At 45.5% G+C, this 11,349-nt stretch overlaps 1 non-coding gene across 1 annotated transcript; it reads left to right on the top strand.

Annotated features, from left to right (window-relative positions):
• The first annotated feature begins 1,251 nt into the window (after window positions 1-1,251).
• Window positions 1,252-1,324, top strand: TRNAG-UCC (transfer RNA glycine (anticodon UCC)). Its single transcript has one exon. It is a non-coding gene; the product is annotated as a tRNA-Gly (tRNA).
• The last annotated feature ends 10,025 nt before the right edge of the window (window positions 1,325-11,349 follow it).

Below are 11,349 nucleotides of genomic sequence, written 5' to 3' on the forward strand. Positions count from 1 at the left end.
TTCCAGGATTGTCCATGGCACATTTCACATCATCTGAAGAACCCACAACTTATTAGAATGTCAGTTGGGCTTACTTATGCTTCTTTTTAAAATACAAACTAGGAAACAGGGGAGGCTTTCATTCACCAACACTTGAGCGCAAATTTATTTTAGCCAGTGCGCTTCCACCCCACACCTGGCTCTGAGCAAATCAGTTCAAACAATAGAGTTTAGGGAAGAAGGGCTGGGTGGAGGGAGGGAGGAAGGGGAGAGGAAAAGGAGCTAAGAGCTCAGAAAGAGAAAAGTTTCCAGAGAAGAAAGGGGACCCAGCAGTCTTAGAAGGTTAAGTGTTTCTGTGTCAGAAGGTAAACCCCCTAGTGTAGGAAAGGTAAGATGAGAGCCCAGGAGTGGAGTCCATGGGTGGAATTGATATGCCAGACTTTTCTATTCTGGAGGCTAGGTACATACCAAGAGAAGTGGGCAGTATGGCCTAAAGGAGTCAAACCAGGGCAGACATGGAGTTAAGGACACAGAGACATGAACAGTCCTCCTTTCAAATCTAAACTCTGAGCTCTTGATTTGGGGAACAAGAAAGCTAAATTTTAATACTTGCTGGATTTTATAATAGAAATGTGATATTGAGCAGAAAATAAAAACCTTGTACCTCAGTATTCTCATCTGTAAAATTGGAATAATATGATCTGCTTTGAGGATTAGGTGGTTATTCTAAGGTCACAGTGCAAGATGGTGGCAAAGGTGGAATTAGAAGTGTGGTCTCCTCGTTCCTGGTTTGTTGTATATTCTGCGTGTGTGTGTCTACATCTGTGTGCACAGTTGTGTGATACCACCTTCAGACAACTCTCCTGTATGAAACAACAGGATGATGCATGAGTTTTGTTCTCTGAATCTCCATTCCAGCCCGCATACCTGAAGCACATAAAGATGGACTTCCTTATCATGGAACACGCTTTTCTAATTCTTGAGGCTGTGGCCAGATGGTATGAACAGCTGAATCTCCTTAGAGAAATTGTTAAGAAAAGGCAAGAAATAGAAGAATACAAAAATAAATGTCTAACTTTCAGGAGAGGAAATCAAAATTATGCTCTCAAAAGAGTAAAAACTATGCATTAAGAAGACAAATTATTGCAGTTCAACTTGATGGGGAAAAGTATTCAGAGAAGGCATAGGGACAATGCCTGAGGTACCAGGGGGAGTGACGAGCAAAACTGCAGGTGAAGGAAATGCACAAAAAGCTGACACTCTAGGGGGACTTCCCTGGTGGTCCAGTGGTTAGGACTCTGCACTTCCAATGCAGGGGCCGCGGGTTCAAACCCTGGTCGGGGAACTAAGATTCCGCATGCTGTGTGGCGTGGCCAGAAAACCAAAAAAAGCTGGCACTACAGCTAATACAGGCTATTGAGATACCCTCAACCTCTTAGAGAGGGGTCCCAAACCCCCGGGTCACAGGCTGGTGACCTGCTAGGAACCAGGCTGCACAGCAGGAGGTGAGCAGTAGGCGAGCGAGTGAAGCTTCATCTGCCGCTCCCCACCACTCCCCACCGCTCCCCACTGCTCCCCATCACTCCCCATCGCTCCCCATCGCTCCCCACTGCTGGCGTTACCGCCTGAACCATAACCCCGCCCCCGTCCATGGAAAAATTGTCTTCCAAGAAACTGGTCCCTGGTGCCAAAAAAAGTTGGGGACCACTGTTAGAGAATGAATGAACATCATGGGGCCCCCTTGGTTCCTCATTATCACTATTTCCTCCTGAATATATTTGCCACATAGAATCTTCTTTTGCTTTTTAAAATCAATGATTGATTTCTAGCAACGCCTGTGCTTCAGTGTCCCTAATGGATTGGAAATACGAAGAAAGAAGTGAAATTAGATGCTTGAAGGGCATGAGAGCAAACATTGCCCAGCACCTGCTGAATGCCAGGTAACACACCAGGAAGCAACCAGAACATCTCAAATCCTTGTTCTACAAGTAGCACCTCCATTATACAGGTGGGAAGACTGAGGGTCTGAAAGGTTAAGTTGGTTGCTCGAGATGAAGGGACGAAGTAGAATTTACATCCGGGGCTGTATGATGCCAGAGCTCAGGATTCATTTATTTCAAAACAAGATGATTGAATCATTTTTTTAAAATTGACAAAGATGATTCTAAAGGAAATTTGCTCAGGGCTCTGCTACCTTCCTTCTCAAAACTGTCTCTCCTTCGCCATTCCTTTACTTTGTTTAGTCTCTTTGGGCTCCTTACAGCCATGGGAAGTCTGCCTGGAGGGCGCAGTTCCAGCATCCTCCTCCCACATTACCTCCATGGTTGCTGAGAAGTTCAAATGCACAGACAAGCCCTCAGGCAGTACAAGAGGCCAGCAATCCATCAGCCAAACAGTGTTCTCCAACAGCCCATTCCTCCAGCATAGCACTGGCACAGGAACAAGTGCTAATTACTCCACCTCCAGCATCCTTCAGAAACAGCAGGGACTGTGCTGAAAACCAGCCAGGGCAGCCTGATCTGCTCCACAGCTACAGAAGTTCCTGCTCAGAGGAAGTTGTGGGGGGCAGGGGGCAGATCCCTGTGCATGGGGGGGTGGGGCGCAGCAGGACTGTAGCCTGGAAACGTGTCCTCAAGGAGCATGTCCATCTCTCTGGTCTCCTTTCCTCTCTCTCTTCTCTTCTTTCTTCTTTTTTCTGTTCTTTTTCTCTTTTCTCTTCCCCCTTTCTCCTCTTGGCATCTTTTATGTACAGCCTCCTTATATCCTTCGCTACAAGCTCTCTTTCTCCCTCCTTCCTCCCTCCTTCCCTCCCTCCCTCCCTCTCTTCCTTCCTTCCTTCCTCCCTTCCTTCCTCCTTTTCTACTTTTTTGCTTGCTTCCTTGCCTTCTGAGGCCCTACAACTAGAGCGTTCAGCGCAACACATCATATAGTTTTACAAAAAATAAAATAAGGCCTAATTATGTATATCTTTTTTTAATATCCTGAAGATCTTGGTTTCTTAGAAGCCATGCCTGCTCTCATGATTCTGGAAAAAATACAGGTCTCGCAAGCTCAGAATTAGGGGGAATCTCAGAGAACATCTAGTTCAATTCTCAGTGGATGCAGGAGTCACGTGGGCAACATACTCAACAGGCGTTCTCCAAATAGCGGTCAGGACCTCCGATCGGGTAGAGAAAAGTGGAGGAGGTGAGGGGCCAGGCAGCTCAGCGCAGCGCCCAGGTCATCCTGGAAGAGTGGTGACTCTCCTGAAAGCAGCCATCTCTAAGATGGACACCTTTTGCTGAAAATGACTTGGGTCCCTAGGGAAAGCTGAGATATGAAAATCATCAAGGTCAAGTGAGCTGTGCATGCTGAGTGGTCCTGGTTTTCTGTAGGGGGTCATGCATGGTACTTGACCAAGATATTCCTGTGGGAGACTGTCACTGAGGAGGCCCCTGCACAGCCCTCACCTTAGAGAATCAGAGAAAAGGAAAAGTGTGCATCAGTTAGTCCAGAACTAGGACTAGCACCCAAGTCCCTTGATGATAATTACTATCTTAGACCATTGCACTCCGCTATCTCCCTACAAAAAAGCCAGCTGGTCTTGCTGGGAGATTTGGCCACAGACCTACCATGAAGACACATTTTGGCAACTCCCCTCCTCTGCCACCTCACACATCCTGTCCCCTCCTCTTCCCCATCTCTACCTGGCCTCCACTCACTTACTTAGTCCCCCCTTATCCTAGCTGATGGCTCAGATCTACCAGTGACATACGGTAGCCTTCCTGATCTAGTGGCCAGATCCTTGTGCTGGAGAAAAAGAAAGAATACCACGCTAGAACAAAAAGACAAGAGGCATTCTCTGCGAGCACGCGCACCGAGTGCCAGAGCAAACACTCCAGGACTCCAGCTGCCCTCGCATATGACATGATGAGACCTTGGATACTGCTTCTGAGAACTCCCAGCGATATAGGAGGAGGCATTGGTCTATAAAGACTACATCTCTAGACGTATAGGCCTGGATGGGAGTTAGAGTCCTCTACCCCAACCCTTTATGAAATGGAAAATCAAAGCCCAGAGAGGGAAAATACTTGCCAAAAGTCACACATCATTTAATGATGAATCTGAACTAAAAACAAAACCCGCCTCTCATTCTGGTCTCAGAGCACCCACCATCGTGGGAGACACATAAGTGTATTCAGTAAACACTGGTTTCCTTTATCCCTTCCCCCTCCCTTATTCCCTCCTTTCCTTCTTTCTCATCAGATTAATTTATAAGCACTTAGTGCTGCTTTTCCTGGCATTTTTTCCAAATTTGGTTAGATTTATAGATCTATAATTTTCTCTTTTCATTTATGTCTATAAATGCACTCAGAGGGGTTCTGAGATCCTTTCTCTGGCCCTCTTTTCTTCCCACCCCAGACAGGGTTGGGGGCGAACCTAAACAAACAACTTCCTAGAGTTTCTTCCAGTCCTGATGGGCTCCCCAGGGCTCCCCCCCCACCCCGCAGGCTGGAGGAGCATGGTGATGGCAAGCGCACTCGCGGTCCTGCTCTGACTCCCATGCTGCTGGCTGGCGTTGCCTGGACGTGCTCCTGAGAAAGCACAAGACGGGCAGAGAAAGAGCCGGGGAAGCTGGGGGTAGTAGGAATAGCGGCCCCCCATCCTCCGTGTGTCTGAGTAGGGCTTTGTGAATACAAAATGTGCAGTTGGATTTGCCAGAGACAAGAGAGTAACATTTGCCTACAAATTCCAGACCATTGAAGCCGTATAAAACCTCAGTGCTGGGCCAAGGAGAGCAACTGTCTTCTTGTCTCCCTCTGGAGGTGACTTTCAGGGGCTCTTTTCCTCTGGGGATTTGGGGCGGGCAGCAGGAAGGAGATGGCAAGTGGGGGGTGTAAGGTGTGCAGCACAGAGCCTTGAGGTCAGAGAGACCCGATTCCCACCCGACTCCGTCACCCGTCAGCTGAGTGATTCTAGTCAACTGGCTTTAGTGCCCCAGGTCCACTACTCACAGCTGGGTGACCTTGGGTAAGTTACTTAACCTTGGCAAATCTCCTCACATATGTAATGAGCATGATGACACCCACTCGGCAGAATTGTCATAAAGACTAGAAATGATCAGCACAGAGTATAGAGTAATTGTAGCTGTCCTGATTATTATCCTGATCACCATGCAGGAGAAAGGGAGGGCCATTTCAAATATTCCTCCACTTATGTGGGATTCCTCTCCATAGAATACTCTTGCAGGCAGCTCAGCAATGGCAGGGTGAGCCCTTAGCTTCAGCATACTTCCTGTACCCAAGCTGTGTGTCTGGAGGGAAGCACCCTGAGCACTCACCAGATGGGTGTTGTATAAATAGCATCCTGGCCACACTGTTGTTACTGCCCAAATTTCCTTACCAAGAACTAGGTTGTGTCGGCACTTCTTGGTGCCCTCGCCTCTCCCTCTGGCTGGTGTGGCCCCTGACCACCCTTGGACATGTCCCGATCTGGGGGTCCAGGAACCCCATGAGTGGTGGGGAGCTCCCTGGCTGCTGCCTCCTCGGCCACCTATTCAGTCAAAAGAGAGCAGCGCCAGGGATCTGGCAACAACTGGAGCCCCATCCAAGCTTCCAGGCGTGTCTCCATCTGGCAGAGCGTCTTCTGTCTGGGATGCGACCACCCACACCATCACTTCCCATCCAACAGTCAGGCTCACGGTGATTCAGCTCCTGCTTCAGTTCTGCAGGATCCACTCTGCTCTGAGGGCTGGATGGCCTGGCTGATGAGTGAGCAGGAAATGTAGGCCGTGCTGCACCCCCATGCGAGGCTCTGGGAGAGCCTACACACATCCGAGATGTCAGGGAAACTTCTCTCCTGCCATTATTTTTAGCCTTATTAGCTTTGCATTATCTTTGAGAGACAAAGCACGGAGAAGCGCAGAAAGAGGGAGTCATCTTGCCTCCTTGTTCCGATTTTGTCTCTAGCAACTGTGACCTCGATTCCTTTTTACCCCTCTGAGACTCAGTTTCCTCACTGGTACAGTGAGACACAGATCTTCCTCAACTTATGATGGGGTTACTTCCTGTCCTGATAAGTCTATCATAAATTGAAACTATTGTAAGTCAAAAACGCATTTCATACACCTGACCTAGCAAAGAATATCATAGCTTAGCCTAGCCTGCCTTAAATGTGCTCAAGCACTTACATTTGCCAACAGTTGGGCAAAGGCCTCTAATACAAAGTCTATTTTATAATACAGTGTTGAATATCTCCTGTACCTCCTTGACTGCTGTACTAAAAGTGAAAAACGGAATGGTTGTCTGGGTCCAGATGGTTGGAAGTGTATCGGTTGTTGACCCTCGTGATCGCGTGGTGACTGGGAGCGGAGGCTCACTGCTGCTGCCCAGCATCATGAGAGGGTGTCGTACCACAAAGTGCTAGCCAGGGAAAGGTCAAAATTCAAAATTCGAAGGACAGTTTCTACTGAATGCGTATCACTTTTGCCCCATGTAAACCTGAAAAATAATAAGTTGAACCATCGTTAGTCAGGGACTATCTCTAATACTGTGAGCCCATCTTACCATAGAGGGTTATAGCCAGCCTCAAAAGGGGTGATAATGGAGATGAAAGAGCATTGTCAACTGTAAACCAACATCTAATTATTGTAAACTTACTAACCCTCCAGTGAAAAGATACTTTCTTTTTTACCCTACAACTGTTCCTTTTAGACTTCACCTGCTTATGTGTAAGAGGCAGGGGTTGGTACAAGGGCTTGGGAGGTTGGGAGAAGAGAGAAGGCTGAAGGTCTCAGAGTAAATGGGGAACACATTCTAAATTTTTGGAGCTTGTTAGACTAAATCCCTTCTTTCTCATCTTTCCTGCTTCCTACTCTCCCAGGACTTTTCTTTGAGGAGACTCTGAGAGCAGCTCCTTTGCCAGACACTGATGCCAGAGATACAATTAGGTGAAATCTCCAGGGATCCAAGAGAGTATAAGCGGAGACAGCAGCAAAAAAAGAAATTAAAATATGGTGTGTGGAGCTGTAGCAGAGCAAGTGTCAGATTCAGGGAACCCACAAAGGGAGTGAGCTAATCAGATTTAAATGAGGGATCTCCTGGCAGCCTTCTGAGAGAGGTAATCTCACCTTTATTCTACAGATGGGGAAACTGATACTCAGGAAGGCTGAATGCCCTGCCTTAGGTCAAAAATCAATAAGTGGCGTAGCCTGGGTTCAACCCAATTGTGTTTGGTTCCAAAGATCATTCTTTGTTTTCATTACACCATTTTGAGCAACTTTGGCTGCATTGGAAAAGGATGATGCCATTAAAAATTTTATTTTTCTTGTATCAAGATTCTTGGAGTAAGGAGGTAATGATCTTCAAAGCCCTCTAAATTCACCATCAAAGGCCTTTTATTCTAGGACCTCCTCTCCAGACTAAACATTTATCTTCTGACATGAAGTCTCTGTTACAGAGATGGGTTTCCCAATGCTAACCCCTTCTTTCCTCTTCATATGTTCTAACGACTCCATCAGGTCAGTATTGCCGGGACACAAGACAAATTCTTAAGCCCCTTTTAGAATCTATCACTCTCTTTCCACTCTACCCTCCCCAACTTTCTCCCAAGTTCGCCCAAGCAAACTTGATCTCTGCTCTTATTCACTGAGGTACCAGTAGCTACGGGTGCAGGGAGCAAAAAGAACACAGCCTTTGGAGTCTCAAGATCTGGGCTCAGCTCCCAGCTCTGCCGTGAATACTCTGTGAACTTCAGCAAGGTCACTGAGGCCTTTGAGCCTCTGTTTCTTTGTCTCTAAAATGAGAACATTGACATTGACCCCACAGGCTTGATGGAAGCTTAAGTGATGTGATTTATTACTGAGAGCCTAGGGAAGGGAAATGCATTTGACTCTTCTCAACATGGAGGGCAATCTGCAGATAGACTTCTGATACAGAATTAGCTCCTTTTTTATGTTGATACCCCCCAGCTTTATTGAGACATAATTGCCATGTAACACGGTATAAGTTTAAGGTGTCCAACGAGATGACTTGATATACGTATATATTGCAAAGTGATTATACCACAATAAGGTGTATTAACACATCCATCACTCTCACAGTTACCATTTATGTGTGCGTAGTGAAAAATTTTAAGTCTTTGCAACTTTGAAGTATGCAATACAGCATCGTTAACTATAATCCCCGCACTGTACATTAGATTCATACAAACTTCCAGTTATAAGCTCTTTTACTTTAAAAAAAAGACCATTCAAATGCCTTCTCTTCGGAAATGATCATCTTTCAGGCAGATGCTCATCACGCCTTAAACTCTGAAAGTGTAAATCGATTCAATCTCAGACCGTCCGCTTGCAATCAATGTATCATTTTTCTCTTCCTCCTCCTTTTTCCTGTACAATGTGTTTCTCTCTTCTAATGAAGTTTCCCTCCTGATATTAGCTGTTCAGAGCCCAAGAATACAACACTTGGAATGAGATCCTGTGAATACGTGCTGGGAAATGTGGGCCCAATGTCAAGAATGAGCGCCTCCAGCTCAGTCTAGACTGTAGACTGAGGCTCCAAGGGGAAGCGGTGGTAGAGATGCTGCCTGAGTCATTAAGCACTTGGGCCGGGACTCAGGCTTGGAGCAAGGAGCTCGTGCGTTGTCGGCAGTGCTCTCCAGCTGGCAGAGCCCGCCGTGGGATGACTTTACCAAGGCCGGCTTCTGTCTCCCGTTTCCTTGAATTTTTCACTTGTGTGACATTGCAGGGAGCTGTGTTTTTTTCTCTGTGTAGCTCCCCTGGAAGATTTAGACAAAAGAGGGGGGAGCCATTCCTTGCCAGATTCTTCACCTCACCTGCCTAGTCTTTCAATTCTAAGTTTACAGGGAAACTTAGCAAAGAGGGAGCACACACCTCCACCCTCCTGCAAGAAGTGTGATACCTGCAGAGTTCACTGAACCCATCCTGGCTCCATTGTGTGTCTTGGGGAGAAAGTCTGTATAATTTCTTTTCAACATGAGGGTAGTAGGTCAGGAAGACAGGCTTAATTACAGTGTCTGCCACCTTAGCCTGGAGACCAGACTTCCCTGAGGAAATACATAATGTTGCATTTAATTGAATCCAAGACGCCATTAGGTAAGGCCTTCTAAGAAAGAAAAAAAAAAATACTGCCAATTAGACTGACACACTATTGACAATGAAATACATTCTGCAATCAGAGATGTTAAAGTGTTAAAAAGGAAAAAAAGTGTCTTAGAAAAAATGAAATGTAGCACCTATCTCAAAGGGTCCCTGGGAAGATTAATTAGGATCATGCATCTGAAAGTGTTTTGAAAACTGTCAAGTACCATAGATACACTGTTATATTTATCAGAGGCAGCCCGCTGCCATGGAGAAAGCCTGGGCTTTGAGGTCAGCCAGCCTGATTCAAATTCCGGCGATACCACTTCCTGGCTGTGAAATCTCTGACAATTTCTCTTACCTTTGTGGGTCTCAGTTTTATTCTCCATAGAAATGGAAATAGTGATTCCGGCTCCGCTTCTCCTACAAGTGTGACATCACAAGTGTAGTATACAGGACATGTTTATACTGAAAATTTTTTATTTATCTGAAATTCAAATTTAACTGGGTATCCTGTACTTTTATTTGCTAAATCTGGCAACTCTAGGGAAACTACAGGGACCAACAAATGTAAGGTGTAGGGCTCTCTGGGTCAGAGGAATAAGACAGGGGAATTTTCAAAGGCTCATAGTAAAGGTGAATGAATGGTGATCTGAGGCTAGGGATTCTCACAAGGTTCTCATGGGGGGCTAGAGACAGCATCGGGAGGGTGGGTCTGAGAGACTGTGTGTGTGATGGGTGGCAGGGTGTCTGGGAGACAGCAGAGGCAAATAGACACTGTCTCTGAAGGCTTGGGTGGAAAGAGCATACAGATGGTGCTCAGATGATATCTTATGAAAAGCCAGGAACAAGTCACCAAATAAATGTCTTTTTTAAAAAAAGAAAAGAAATGAAGCTGACTGAGTAATAGCCGCAGGAAGAGAACCCAAGAGCTGCATTAAGAACACGTTCCAATGTTTTTCAATAAATGAAGGGAAAGCTGTAAATTATTCATTTGTTATTTTTGTAAGATTTTCAAATCTATGATTTTTTTTTCCTGTCTTGTCTCCAGTTTTTGCATCCACAAAAATGTTTCTCCTCCTTCGTAAGTAACTTCTTTTTGCAAATGGAGTCTCAAACCACACCAAAATTGCAAATGTAAGGTTCGTTTCTCCCCTCTCGGGTCCCACTGGAGAGAATCCCAGGTCAGCTCTGGGCTTAATACTACTCCCTTGTTACGAGGAGAAGGCAGAGTTTGTGTGGTGTTTGGTTTGTTTTGACTTTAGAAGTTGCTAAATTCAGGTCTTTGATATTTGACCACGTTTCTGAGCTATGGAAATAGACTTGGAGTTCAGTCAGTAAGAAATGAATGGCATTTGTGTTTCCTCAGAACACACGCAGACCTGTGAATTAGGTAGACTGGGGTTATGACTTGTGGTTTACCAGCCAGGGGCCTGAGTCCCAGGGCTGTAAAGCAGTAGCCCAGGCTCTTGCACTGGGTTGATGAGAGCTGAACGTGGGCCCTGGTCCCCTCCTTCCCCACTAGCTGTCTTGTCACTTCAGTTAAACCATAGGGGTCTCCATTGCGTCATCTAGGAAACACAATGAATATCGATTATGTGCAGGAGTATTTGTGAGGACCACATGAAATAATACGTATGAAAGTATATTGTAAACTGCAAAACGGTATATCAGTATTAGCAATTCTTATATATTTAGTTTATTGGCAGAACTGGAAGAATCTCAGTCTCAGTCTTCTTAGATGGAATCTTCCATTTCTATTTTCATTCCTACACACCCTCCTCTAGGTAAGAAGAACTAATTTTCCAATGTTAATTCTCTCCCTTATAATAGGAATCTCCAGCTCCTTCTCTGGAGGCAGGAAAAGCTAACCTTGACTTTGGGATGCCCTCTTACAAGGCAGTGTAGGTGGAACAATTCTCTGGTAACTGACAGAGGCTAGTGTATGTCATAAAGAGAAGCAACAGAGATAAAGAACTTCAAGGAATCTTTGAAGTTTTCCTTGTTTTCTGTATATTGTGGAGGAGGGTTGCTCATAAAATGAAAACTATTTTTTGTTTGTTTTTTGTCTGAGAAAGTCTTTATTTCTCCTTCACTTTTTTTAAAATCACTGTTATTTTCTTTTAATTGGGGTATAGTCTTTTGACAATGTTGTGTTAGTTTCTACTGTACAGCAAAGTGGAGTTCCCTGTGCTATACAACAGGCTCTTATTAGTTACCTATTTTATACATACTAGTGTATATATGTCAATCCCAATCTCCCAGTTCATCCCACCCCCCCCCCCGCTTTC

Source organism: Lipotes vexillifer, unplaced genomic scaffold, assembly GCF_000442215.2.
Source record: "Lipotes vexillifer unplaced genomic scaffold, Lipotes_vexillifer_v1.1 scaffold390, whole genome shotgun sequence".
NCBI lineage: Eukaryota > Metazoa > Chordata > Mammalia > Artiodactyla > Lipotidae > Lipotes > Lipotes vexillifer.